Source organism: Rhinoderma darwinii, chromosome 2, assembly GCF_050947455.1.
Source record: "Rhinoderma darwinii isolate aRhiDar2 chromosome 2, aRhiDar2.hap1, whole genome shotgun sequence".
In the NCBI taxonomy this organism is placed as follows: domain Eukaryota; kingdom Metazoa; phylum Chordata; class Amphibia; order Anura; family Rhinodermatidae; genus Rhinoderma; species Rhinoderma darwinii.
Genome location: NC_134688.1, coordinates 452434478 through 452447713, shown reverse-complemented (window position 1 = coordinate 452447713; position 13236 = coordinate 452434478). Strand labels below are relative to the sequence as shown.

The 13236-nt window shown below is 40.7% G+C and overlaps 2 long non-coding RNA genes across 2 annotated transcripts in view; one reads left to right on the top strand and one right to left on the bottom strand.

Moving 5' to 3' along the window:
• LOC142741566 (uncharacterized) overlaps positions 1 to 6676 on the top strand; it is an 89363-nt gene extending 82687 nt beyond the window's left edge. Inside the window, exon 3 of the long non-coding RNA XR_012881197.1 lies at positions 5985 to 6676. This is a non-coding gene — a long non-coding RNA (uncharacterized LOC142741566). The remainder of the gene's footprint in view (positions 1 to 5984) is intronic.
• Positions 1 to 13236, bottom strand: part of LOC142741568 (uncharacterized) — a 459428-nt gene that overhangs the window by 323205 nt on the left and 122987 nt on the right. The gene's annotated exons all lie outside the window — the stretch shown is intronic.

Sequence of the window (13236 nt, the reverse complement as noted above, 5' to 3'; positions counted from 1 at the left end):
CCATCCCCATCCCCCTCCTAATCCAAAGATCCGAGCCAGGTAGGAGGTTGGAGTTGTAGTTGTGGGGTGCATTTGTGAGTGTAATATTGTATATTATGGAATATGGTTTTTATATGTGTATCATTTGTTGTATAAAAGTTAACATGGAATGCTTGATGAAAAAGATTGCCAAAGTCAAGGATACTAAGGTGCTTGTAGGCCTAATGGAGGGGTCATAAGATCCATGGTTAGGCTGGGTTCACACGACCATGTTACGTCCGTAATGTACGGAACGTATTTCGGCCGGAAGACCCGGACCGAACACACTGCAGGGAGCCGGGCACCTAGCATCATACTGATGTACGACGCTAGGAGTCCCTGCCTCTGCGTGGAACTACTGTCCCGTACTGTAATCATGATTACAGTACGGGACAGTTGTCCTGCAGCGAGGCAGGGACTCCTAGCATCGTACATCACTATGATGCTAGGAGCCCGGCCCCCTGCAGTGTGTTCGGTCCGGGTCTTCCGGCCGAAATACGTTCCGTACTTTACGGACGTAACATGGTCGTGTGAACCCAGCCTAACAAGCCAAAAACATTGTGACCCAGGCAATAATTGTCAAGAAGTTCTCAAAGTCTGAAGGAAAGTGTCCTCCAGCTTCTGCTGCCTGCTGGAGAGCAGAACAGTATTCAAAGCTCGAGGAGCAAAATGATGTTTTACACAATAAAGTGGAAAGTCTTGATGTATTATATGGAGGTATGAAGGAACAAAAAGTCCTTCCTCAGCAGACATCTCTGGATCCAAAAGTCCCTCACCGGATCCAGCAGATTGTGGATCCCCGCAGACTGGACCCTCCATGCTCCTCCTGGCAGATGGAGGGCGGAGCTTCCTCCGGCAGCCGCCTACCAGCGACCACCAAGTCCAGCAACAGGCTCCCCCCTGATGGCATCGGCAGGAAGAGCATCCGGGCCCATCGATGAACCGGTCCTCTCCACGATGCGCCCCTCTCGAAGGCCACTTGCCTGGCGAGGCTACACATCAGGCAAAGGTAGGGGAGACCAAGTAACGTGGCCCCCACCCGGAGGACCGTGCCGACGCAACAGATTCTGCCCGGAGCGTCGGGAAGCCAGAATAAGGTGTGGCTCACCCCCCAGCCTCGGAGGGTCCCTGACGGGGGTCCTTTTCTTGTGTGCGGCCCTGGGAGTGAACATCGGACTGAGCCGCACAGGAGGCCGAGACCTCCTAGGGCGCTGTGAAGTGCTGGGACCACAGCCACTCCTTCCACTGGGCCTGGAGCCATTGAGGACCCCGCAAAGCAGCCAGGGCCCTCACTTCACTGAGCAAAGCCTCCAGCTTATACTGTTCACTGCTGGGATACAGACTAAGGGACCTTCCTTCTGCTTCCATATACCTCTCCCCTTGGAACCTGCCTAACTACCAATCAGGTAAGCCCCCTCCAATAGCCCTCCTTTCTCTTTTGCCAATACACCCCCTTGAACTTCTAACCCCTAGCACTAGTCCGCTATTTACACTATCTTCATACTAGGTTAAACCTTCACTCCCCTAGGGCCAGAGCATCCCTCTAATGTCATGGGGCCTTTCCCTAAACTACGCTCCGGTCCAAGCTCTTGCTCTTTCTTCTGTCCCCTTTTCTACTGGTTTGTAAGAAGAGGTGACAGGATTAGACTAGATATGATTTGTTTGTAGGCTGTAAACATGGAGACACATAAGTCTGCATAGGAGCTGTAGACAAAAAATTGGTATAATTTTTTAATAAAGGATACCTCTATTGTGCATAGGCCCTGTTTTTTATATACATATCCAGCTAATACTGCTATTATGAAGACCGCCATGTAGCATTAGCCTCTTAATTACATGGTCAATATTCATTAGTCCAGGTCAAATTATGCTATTACCTAATGGTGTGCATACCAGAGAGGCAGCTCTGATATGCAGCCTTTGCAGAGAGATCGGGCCCAGTCCTGTTTGGCACCATACCCTTTGTTGCTGGGTGATAAGAACCTGTGCAGGACTTCCCTCGACGAAGGAACTTTCACATACAAGAATACAAGATTGTGGGGAATTGGTTCAATGGTCATGGAAGGAGCATAGAGAGGGAAACACTAAGCCCTTCTATACTGGATGGAAAAATGCTGAAATATAGTGGTCTTTGCTATGGTGCCCCCTTTCTTCTAAGCATGCCAATGCTAATACCATGTTATGGGACAACCTACCAGCTTATTTTTGTGTCCCATATATTATATCATAGGTGAGTCTACAAAACACTCTACTGCAAACCTACAGCCTGTATCCATAAAATGCTACATTATAGATATAAACTATAAGACATCTAAATGCATGGTTGGACCGGCCCTTCAGAAGTTGGGAGGACCCTCTGGTGGGACCAGCACCTGACTTAACAATGGGCCCCAGCTACAAGAGGGGCCATGGGTCAAGCAGTATTTATGATGAGGTCCAGCAGATATGATTTATGCACCGGTTCTGTATAGCTGGAAGGTGGGCCCTCAGTCTCATCTCCTCTGGTGGGCTCAAGTTGATGTAGTCCGAGCATTTTTAAAGACTGGTGAATTTTCAAAGTCAACCTGTAGAACATGGTGCTGTCGAGTATATTGCTGGTTGTGTTATATATATCATGTTCTTACATTGGGGAACAGATGTTTGTCCCAATGCTGCACATTACTTTCTGAATAAATGTTACTTTTTATATTCTATTAAAATTCAAAGAATGGATGTGAGTTAACACATTAATTCAGTCTAATAACATTTACCATTAATAATTCAAATGCGATTTCCAAATGAAAAGAAGAGGCCTGTATGATGTGGAAATCAGCTGTTTCATTTGAATAAGACTTTTGCACTTCAATGTAATTGCGGGAGATGAAGCTGTGGTAAGACATTAGAATCCTCACTGCTCATTATTACATTATATCAGGCCCGATAATGGAAACAAAATGCAAATGTTTACAATAATTTGGGTCAACACCCAAATCCTGCAACCTTCCTGCTCTGTGTTACTTTCCTGCAGAAATATAAATGAATGTTTTCAAGGAGTTTACAGTAATTACGGCTATAATAAGACACTCCTGCAGGTACTTCATATCCCTTTGAGCAGCCACAAAGAAAAATTAAACATAGAAATAAATGAAAAGAGAGAAAAAGATTTAAAGTGACCTATTTTGTCCATCGCCCTGCTCTGTATTTAGACCGCCTGAGGTGCAGGGCTTCGCTAAAGAGTGTGTGGGTTACCTTGCCTGGCCTCCATTGCAGTTAGAATAGGGTAGAGTTCAGATGCAGATTGCTGCCTTCGAACAATCGTCCAACTATCTGTGGTTTCATACGGAGAGTTTTGGTGCTGATTTTGATGTGGAAATGAAAGTCAAGATCAGCGCTGAAAAACGGCTCAAATTAACCCTTATTGATTTCAATGGAAGGCAGAGACATTTGTTTTCCCGGGCGACAATTGGTCGCTCGTGGAAGAAAAACAAGCAGCATGTTCTTTCTTCTAGCCATTTCCACCTCCTGTCGTTCTCTTTTTTGACCGTTTTTTGCTTGCAGTCCTTGCATTCGATTTAACGTAAGCAGACAACAAAAGGCCGCATAAATTATGGGGGAAAAAAAGCGCTGCCACTTTAAAATCTGCCCCAAAATTCCTGAAGGAATACTGAGGCAGGTTTTTTTCCTGCCTGCCAAAACCTCTGTGTGAACAGGGCCTAAGGGTATGTTCACACGCAAACTCAAAAACGTCTGAAAATACGGAGCTGTTTTCAAGAGAAAACAGCTCCTGATTTTCAAAAGTTTTTTAAGTCACTCGCGATTTTCGCTATGAGTTTTGCGGCGTTTTTTTACGGTAGTTTTTCGAGCTTTTTTCAATAGAGTCTATGAAAAACGGCTCCAAAAACGTCCCAATAAGTGACCTGCACTTCTTTTCCACGGCCGTTTTTTTACGCGGCCGTCCGGCTTCCGATTATTTTTCGGGCGTTTACGGCCCGAAAAAAAGTCCGAAAATAGGCCGTGTGAACATACCCTAACAATGATTTTTACAGCAGCATAATTGAAGACCAACAAGCAACATGTTATTCATGTTATCCAAACAGAGGTAAACTCCTAATTCCCAACCTGCCACTAGCGTCAGAGTAGGGTACCTTGGGTTCACTATAGAAAATAATTCTGCGGCCAACCCTCTATCTATACAGAACATGTGTACAATTTTATTTCATCATAATCTTTGTTGTTATTGTTGTACACACAGTCATCAATGAGGTCTAATCATTTATTTGTGACTCATCCCAAAAGAAATAGACCCTAGTGACAAGTGATTGCTCGAAAGTCACCTCCAAATGGGGTTGTCTTCTGCTGGAATTGTTTGTCCCATTATTGTGTCAGAATCTGGGGGCCCCGGAGTATCCTCTGGTAATCTAGTGGACTAGCCTAAAACCCCTCCTGCCACACAGCCTTGGCCTTTAAACCAATGCTGTTTATAGACAAACTTTACTATCTGCTCCGTAACCGCTTCTGCCAATCGGAAAATTGGTACATCCTGGACTTAAAAAAATCTTTACTGTAGTAGCAATAATAATGCTGTTGGAGTGTAAACTCTTGGGATTACTGCCCCATTAAATTACACAATCACCGTGATTCTTTATCCATCTGACGCAATCCCTGAGCTTGTCTGCATGATTATAGGTTGGGAACAGCTGTCAGCCTTTAGGTGCCACCAGGGCATTGGCATGCAGATGGGTTATCCAGCCTCATTAACAGGTAAGTGTAACCAGCAGCATATTTTTTGCCATAATTGCTGGTCTCGAATGTACATTTCCTAGTAAAAGTTAAATTAACCTTGAAGTGTGTGTTGTTCTCTCTCTGTGTGGAAGTGCAACATTAAAATCTCACACTGACTCCTTGGGGTTGATTTAGTAACTAAATGTAAATGTCCCAAAACCCATAGCAACCAATTATATGCTCAATCCTATCTCCAAATGTGGACATGACAGTGAAAAGATAATTACTGGTTGGCTCTTATATGTTACTGCATATTAGTTCCACCGCTCAGTGTTAGAAATTGACCTTGTCATCAAGAATTGTGAAAGAGGAGCGAGCGGACACAAAGTATTTGCTTTATATCAACATTATGAGCTTGCAGGACTTTCTGCATTTTCCTGTAGCAAACAGGCTTGAAGAAATCCTGCAGAGAACACAGGTATAAATTACCTCATGCCCAATTCCATTTTGAGAGGCATGGCTTAGTCAGAGAGTGGGTCTTAGTGCTTCTAGTCTCCTAATGCAGACAGTGCAGTGGGGGAGAGCTCCTGCTGCAGCCGGTTGCCTTACAGCCAGACACAGGTTTGTGAAGAGGTAGAGGGGAAAATTGGCTGTTCTTACCATTTTGATTGCAATATGAAGTAGGATAGAATCAAAGGAAAAGAGGATATTAGAAGAGGAATTTCTGTAATATTATTTTAAATTGGTTTATATTTTTTATATTCATTGCTTCTTTATTGTCAATGAAACATTATCCTCCCTGTATTCACTGTGCATTTTATATATAGAGAGAGAGGGCGATATATATATAAAGAGAGAGAGAGAGAGGGCGATATATATATATATAGAGAGAGAGAGAGAGAGAGGTACATATGGTATTAGCTTTTTTGTATTATTGTTATTATTATTATTATTATTATTATTATTATTATTATTATTATTATTATTATTATATGTAAGTAAAGAGGGTTCACTTTAAGCTCATGATAACTTGTGGCACTTCTGTCTGTGAATTAAATAAGAATTTATAAGATATAACATAATACATTTTCTATTCTACTTATATGGAAATCTTTACAGTTTTACATTGTTTCAATATCACAAACAATCTCTTTTCCATGCTTTTTACTTATTCAATGAGTTACTTTAAGTCTATTGTTAGATTTGCAGGATCTCGGGATATGCGGGGTGCATTTTAATTATGTAATGTGTTCTTTCTGTACCAGGTGGGAATATATTCTTCTTCTAAGGCAACAGATGTTCCAGTGAGTGTACCCCAGTGTCACAAGAAACTGCGAAAACCAGGTCTTTAATTAGAAGGGACAGACAATGTCAGCTTCCTCGGAGAAGCAGATGCCACTTCTATGTGTCTCCAGCGTCCTCCAGGGTATTTTTCTTTACCAGCTACAAGTCAAAAAGGTTCAGACATTAACAGTGTTTCTTTCATACTGCGAATCCTCAAATTTTTAAGAAAATTAAATCTGTAAGAATGAACTTTAAAATATTGTGCATTGCTGTGGTGAAGTTGACCACACGCACGTTTTGACCAGGTGCACAAAGTTTTGTGAAAAATTTGATTTTTCATATAATTACATGACTTTTCATGACGGACTTATTCACCGGGGGGAAGCTGGAAGGATCTGAGGTTTTTTTTCTTGCTATAAAGGGACTTAAAGGGATTTTATAAAAATCAATAAATTTGGCTTCAAAATTGAAAAACAAGTTCCGTCCCTAGTGAGCAATTGCTCGTAGTGGTCACCTGATGTATTGTCATTATGGACTTCAATTCAGCATGCATGGAGGGGCAACTAAAAGAGGGTGCACAAGACAGACATCAGAGGGGAGGGAGGAGAATCGGTAATGTACGGTAATTTTATTGCAAAATGTGTTTTGTTTTGTTTATTTAAGGCCAAACTGATTTTGAAATTTTAGAAAAATAAAGTAAAAATAGTGGGATGAGAAAAGATGTAACGTTCCCCATTCATATCAGATTTATGAGCGGTTAGGGATCTGCCAACAATCTAATTGATATAGGGGCCTCCTGACTGTCCCCTAAAGGTCGACTTTGAGGAAACAATTATTGGGTATTTGCTTCTCTTCTTGGACTCTGGAAGGTCTCCCCTTTTTTCGGGGGAGTAGGCAAGTTTGAAATATAGTGAGATTTAGATTCAGCATGGCTGACTGCAATCATACCTAGTTATTTTTAACTATTTCAATTACTAATAAATTTAAATTTGAGTAACTAAGGGAGCAGTTACTTTTTTACATTATAAATATCAGGATTAGATAAGGATTAATCATGGGATTTCTCAGGTTCCTGTTGTCTACAACTACCAATCCAACCCACAAGGACAGGCATACTTCCAACAGTCCTCATTTTCACAGGACAGTCCCGCAATGTTCCCACAATGTTCCCAATGTTTTATGGCGTTTCCCATAGGAATGGGGCGGGGCTTAAAATCTTCCACGATTTGGGATTTAAATGTTGATATGGGACAGGTAGCAGCTTAATAATGTAAGCAGATAGTAGTCACATTTCTATCCATAAAGAAGGGACAATTTGGCCGTTATTATGTTTCATTTTGTTCTGTATCAAGGCCAAATCCTCTAATTTTATATATTCATTGACCTCATTTCACTTCCATTGTTCTACGCGGCATTCTAAAAATACACCAGGAGCTTGTTTACTTTAGACTGATGTGTTAACGGCAAGTTCTATGTTAAGAAAGATTTTTATATAAATGCAGAACAGATAACAAATAAGCGAGATAGATGAGGATAAGATGTGGTAGATAACCATGTATAAACGTATATATTTCCTATTTATCTGCTTTATATCTATCTATCCATCCATCCATCCATCCATCCATCCATCCATCCATCCATCCATCTATCTATCTATCCAATACAGAAGAGGCACAAAAGTTTGATCAGCACATTCCAACAACATGAGACAAAATGTGTATACACGTGCAAGAATGTGTGTGACTGCAAAATTATACAACACACAAGAAAATGGTGACAGCACACTGCGAACACCAATGCAACCTAAACACTATAAATAAATAAACATCCATTACTGCTGAATCTACTTACAATAGTGAGGTTCTTATTGGACATTTTGATCAAATTGTGTGAGCCCACCTGCCACGACAAGGCAACCTCTATAAGGTGGGTTCCTATGCTGCACATACACCCAGAACTGGGACTAAGTCTACATATTCTTGGGGATGGTAGGAACCAGAATTAAACTAATTAAAATCACCCAGGCTAAAATCTGAGGAGGGCAAGATCAATAAATGGAGGCAGTCACTAACCCCACATATATGCAATATATAAGAGACACAAAAGTTTGATCAGCACATTCCAACAAAATGAAATAAAACGTGTATACAGGTGCAAGAACGCCTGGGACTGCTAAATTATACAGCACACAAGAAAATGGCGGCAGCACACTGCGAACACTAATGCCACCTAAACACTATAAATAAATAAAGAACATGTAGGCTTAGTCCCAGTCTGGGTGTATGAGCAGTGTAGGGACCCACCTTATAGAGGTCGTCTTGTGGTGGCAGATGGGCTCACACAATTTTATCAAAATGTGTGCTAAGAACCTCACTATTGTAAGTAGATTCAGCAGTAATACATGTTTATTTATAGTGTTTAGGTGGCATTGGTGTTCCCAGTGTGATGTCACCATTTTCTTGTGTGCTATCTATCTATCTATCTATCTATCTATCTATCTATCTATCTATCTATCTATCTATCTATCTATCTATCTATCTATCTATCTATCATCTATCTATCTATCTATCTATCTATCTATCTATCTATCTATCTATCTATCTATCTATCTATCTATCTATCTATCTATCTATCTATCTATCTATCTATCTATCTATCTATCTATCTATATCTAATCTCTACAGCCTCCACTTTTTTGGAAACTAGAGTTTCTTAACCAACAAATAACAAGCATGTCCACGTACATCTAACCATGTAGTATATATAGTCTTATTCTTCAGCTAGGAGACTCTTACTCGATTTCTGTGACTTTTATTAATGGCAATTAACCTAATTGGTGATGAATAAATTATAAAGGCCACACTACCACTGACGTATTTTGGGTGAAATGTCACATAAACATGGAAAGAGGAGTGTGAATCTGCTGGTTATTGTATTATTAACAACAATATTTAGAGAAGCATCTGAAAAGAACTGAGGAAGGAGTTTGGTCGCCTACCAAGGAAAGAAGCTTCTGAGAGGGAAATCATGTTAAGAAACAGCAACGACTGGAAAACCTCGGTCACTGTACATGGGTAAAGAAATGAGACAAGCAAAGAGACTGTGAAAAATATTGGTACAAACCGCATCTTAAGGCACTTCCCCTGGCATATCAAAGTGACAGTCTGCAAGTATTGGACATTTACCTTTTGGGCTTTCGGTGCTTTCCACAACTCTCGCAGCCAGGGGTTATCCCAACTTTATTAGCTCCCGAAAGGGAAAATTGGCTTAATTATCTAAGAATTCATTCACATTCATTGCACATTTCCATTCTTTTGCTCCATGAGGGGACCAGAAAATCGGAAATAAAAGTTTCCATCAAACTACCCATTGATTTCAATGGGTTTTGTTTTAGCATCATCTATGCTCCATTCCGTCAGATTTCCGTTTATTTGATGGAAGCAATAGTGTAATCTGCTGCTCTATTTTTTCCATCAAATTTCCGGTTTTTTTCACATTGATGTCAATGGATGACAGATACAAATGGATGTGCTTTCCGTTTGTTTTCGTTATTCATTACGTTTACATTACACTATTGATTCTGTCAAAACGACAGAACCCCTGCACAACAGAGACAAACGGAAACCATTTGCACCGGATCCGTCACCATTGAAATCAATGATGATGGAAACGGAAACCGGTTTCTGTTTCCATCACCATTGATTTCAATGGTGACGGATCTGGTACAAATGGTTTCCGTTTGTCTCCGTTGTGCAGGGGTTTCCGTCGTTTTGACGGAATCAATAACATAATGTAATCGTTTGTGTCAGTCAGGGCTCCGTTCCGACAGAAAGCTCCAACGGAACGTCGGAACAGAGCCCTGACACAGATATGAACGCAGCATAATGGAGCCTTTTTTTTAATGAACATGCGCAGAATGAAAATTACACACAAAAAAAAAGTACTGAAAAAACGGATCCGTTAAAAACAGAGCAAACTTATGCCAAAGTGAAACAAAGGGAAGGTAAAGTGTCTATTTTTTTGACGAATCCTGCAAACGGATCAGTTAAAAAAAGGAAGGTTTTACTTTTGTTGCTTTAAGTCAGGCATCCGTTATTGTGTACGTTTTTTTTCAATTTAGACGGATCCGCTAAAACGGTTTGCCCACCCGGATGTCAATGACGCATAACAAATATGTTCATCTATTAGGGGTCTCCATCTCAGATCCAGCAGAGATTACCGGAAACAATAGCACAGAATGCTGATCTATTGTTTCCGGTAAAACCACGGACACCCTGGCGGAAAGTCGACGGAACCCATTAAAATCAATGGATTCTGTTGGCCGCCAGTGGTGTCTGTGGTGCAACAGAACCTATTGCCTTTGGTCTTCCCTTGTTCTGCTCCTCGGACGATGCAGAACAACGGAATGAAGTTCATGATCTCAGTTCTGGCAAGAAAATGCATTTCAATTTGGGAAGTCTCTGGATATTAGATGCTTGGATAAATGACCCATGTATACATCATTTTTCATTTGTGGAGGATACTGTAAGTCGTTCTCTGAATGACTCTGTCCACACTAGCGTCATGGCTTCATCAAATAACTGAGCTATCATCACTGTGACAGATCCGTTTTCTGAAAGATCCTAACCGATCCTGATAGACCCAGGATGAAATAAGGATCAATGTACTGTATATTTACAAGTGCACAGGGCCAGATATATAGCAAGAGGAAATATACAAATTGGGCAATTGACCCATGGGTTCCAGCATTGAGGGGCCTCTAATCAAACCATTTTCTCTTCTTCATGCATTGGTAAGGGTGGCATATAAACTCAAAGATCATTATCAAACATAAGGGGAAAGTCCAATGGATCCTGACTAATCTTCAGATGTTCTCATGACCACTTTCCATCTGTAGGTGCTGTAGGAACATAAAGGTGGAAATAACCGGGGAAAAGGACAAGTCCAGCTGTTATATAGATGGCAAGAAGTGTAGTACTATATTTGCTGTTGATAAGCTAGCTTTTCTTTTTTTACGGACTCTGCATGGTGGTATTACTTGGGCACTGTATAGCATAGTTTTTGTAGAGCATTATATGTTAGTAAGTTAGGATCAGATATATAGACTCCAAACAGAGTAGTAACAGGGGCTGGGGACTGTCTAAATCACAACCGTCCCCCCATATCATATAGGCAGCTCTATGATACTACATATACCACAAAGAGACAGAAAAGAGCCTTTAACGCCAATATATATATAAAAGTATAAATCTTTATTACACAAACACTGTACATAATTTAAAATAACATAAAGAGACTCTAGTATAGAAAAGCGGAGACTGCATCAAATGTTATTGCTACCTGTCATACAAGAGTAACGCTACGACTATTTCAGCAGTTCTCTAATTATCAGTCATCAAAACAATAGTACACCATCCTTAAATTGTAAGAAAAAGAAAGGGAGAACAATGTCTCCATAGGTAACAAGTATATCAAGGAACAAAGGTGTAGTGTATGTCATAACAAACAATAGTATGCTCAAAGCAAGGCTGCTAAGTCACAGACTTACCCATGGATAGAATCAGGTGAGTGTAAAGGAGTGATGTCCGCTCCGCTGCATAAACCCCGACGCGCGTTTCGCCACGTAGTGCTTCCTCAGGGGGATGTATACTACTGTATGCTCCATGTTAGCCCTTGTATGGTGTCCTAAGTAATCAGACTGTGATGTCGTACAGCGACGCATCCACGCTGGGACCGCCGGAAGCGAGGCAGTCCCCACATCCTGCTCCCAGCACGGCAGCACACGTCCGGGCTCCCGACGCGTAACGGGAGTTCCGGACATGCGCAGTGCGCCGAAGGAAGCAGAGGGGGACGGCACCGCCGACAGCCGCCACAGCGAGCATGCGCACAACGGCACCAGAGTCTGAGTGTAAAACCCTGCATCCAGACCTCATGTCAATTGATCCCATGAACCGCTCACTATAAATAATGCTGTGGGAGGAGCTTTCCGATAGATGCGGAACTTGTTAATAAACTAAATGGCCATGGCCATAGACCTATATCCCTGGCCATAAACTACCCCCATGTATCCTTGTATCTTGGCTATATAGAGTAATATGTTTACAAAGTAAAGAAAGAGGTATTTTTATTTCATTATATATGTTTATATGTATATGTATGTTAGTGTGAAAGGGTTTATATAAACAAAACCGGACATATGTGGGCTTTTATACGTATAATATAAAAGGAAGGGAGAAGAAAAGGGGATATACATAGCAAAATGTGATACATAACGTGCCAAGAGTTTTTTTTATATATGTGTATTGTAAATATATGTGCTACTAATCAGGGGTAACCCATTTATAAATAACACATAAAAACATCATGTGCCATAGAGTGAAGGGAAAAAGGGGAAAGTGCAAAGAAAATATATAATAAATAGAAATATAAATAAATATATAACAAAACATACATATATAATAAAGTAAATATAAGGTGTTACATAAAAAACAGTACATAAAGTGCATTAATTTCATAATTGCATAGATAAATCCCACAAAATGAATAGACATTTCATCCCTAAGATTGGGATATCCCCTCCATCACATGATTAAAGTATTGAGAATGCATCAATACACACCCAGATGAGTTAAAGATAGAATACTTCCAATACTCCCAATATATGCGTCTAGCCACAAGCACCAATTCTATACATAGTAATAGATTCACACCATATATATTAAAAAGTAATAGTAGCACGAAATATATGTCATCATACCCTACATAAAAAACAATAATCCCAAATGGTAAAACGATAGGATATTCCACCATACCTCCAACACTGGTCCCACATTAGTCAAGTACATCAATGAATACAAGTGAATAGTTAAACAAATAATGGCACCAACTTTATCAGAGTTAGTGTCCATAAAGTGAAGTACACATCACAAAGAGAGGGGCAATTACATCATACGCAGGCCCAATATACGTAATTTCCCTATATCATAGATGCGAGGGCAAAAGTTGCATGGTCTGTTCCACGTGGATCAAGAAGATTCCAGCCCAATCCGCAAGACAGGGTAACAGGTACATCACATATACAACCTAATGAAAGGGACATATAGAGCAACACAAAATTAAAATTACATAGAATAAAAATACGGAGAGTGAGAGAGATTACAGAAATGGAACAAAGCTAAAATTTTCGTTAAGTCCCCTTGGTGTCATGGATCCCAACATAACAATCCATTTGCA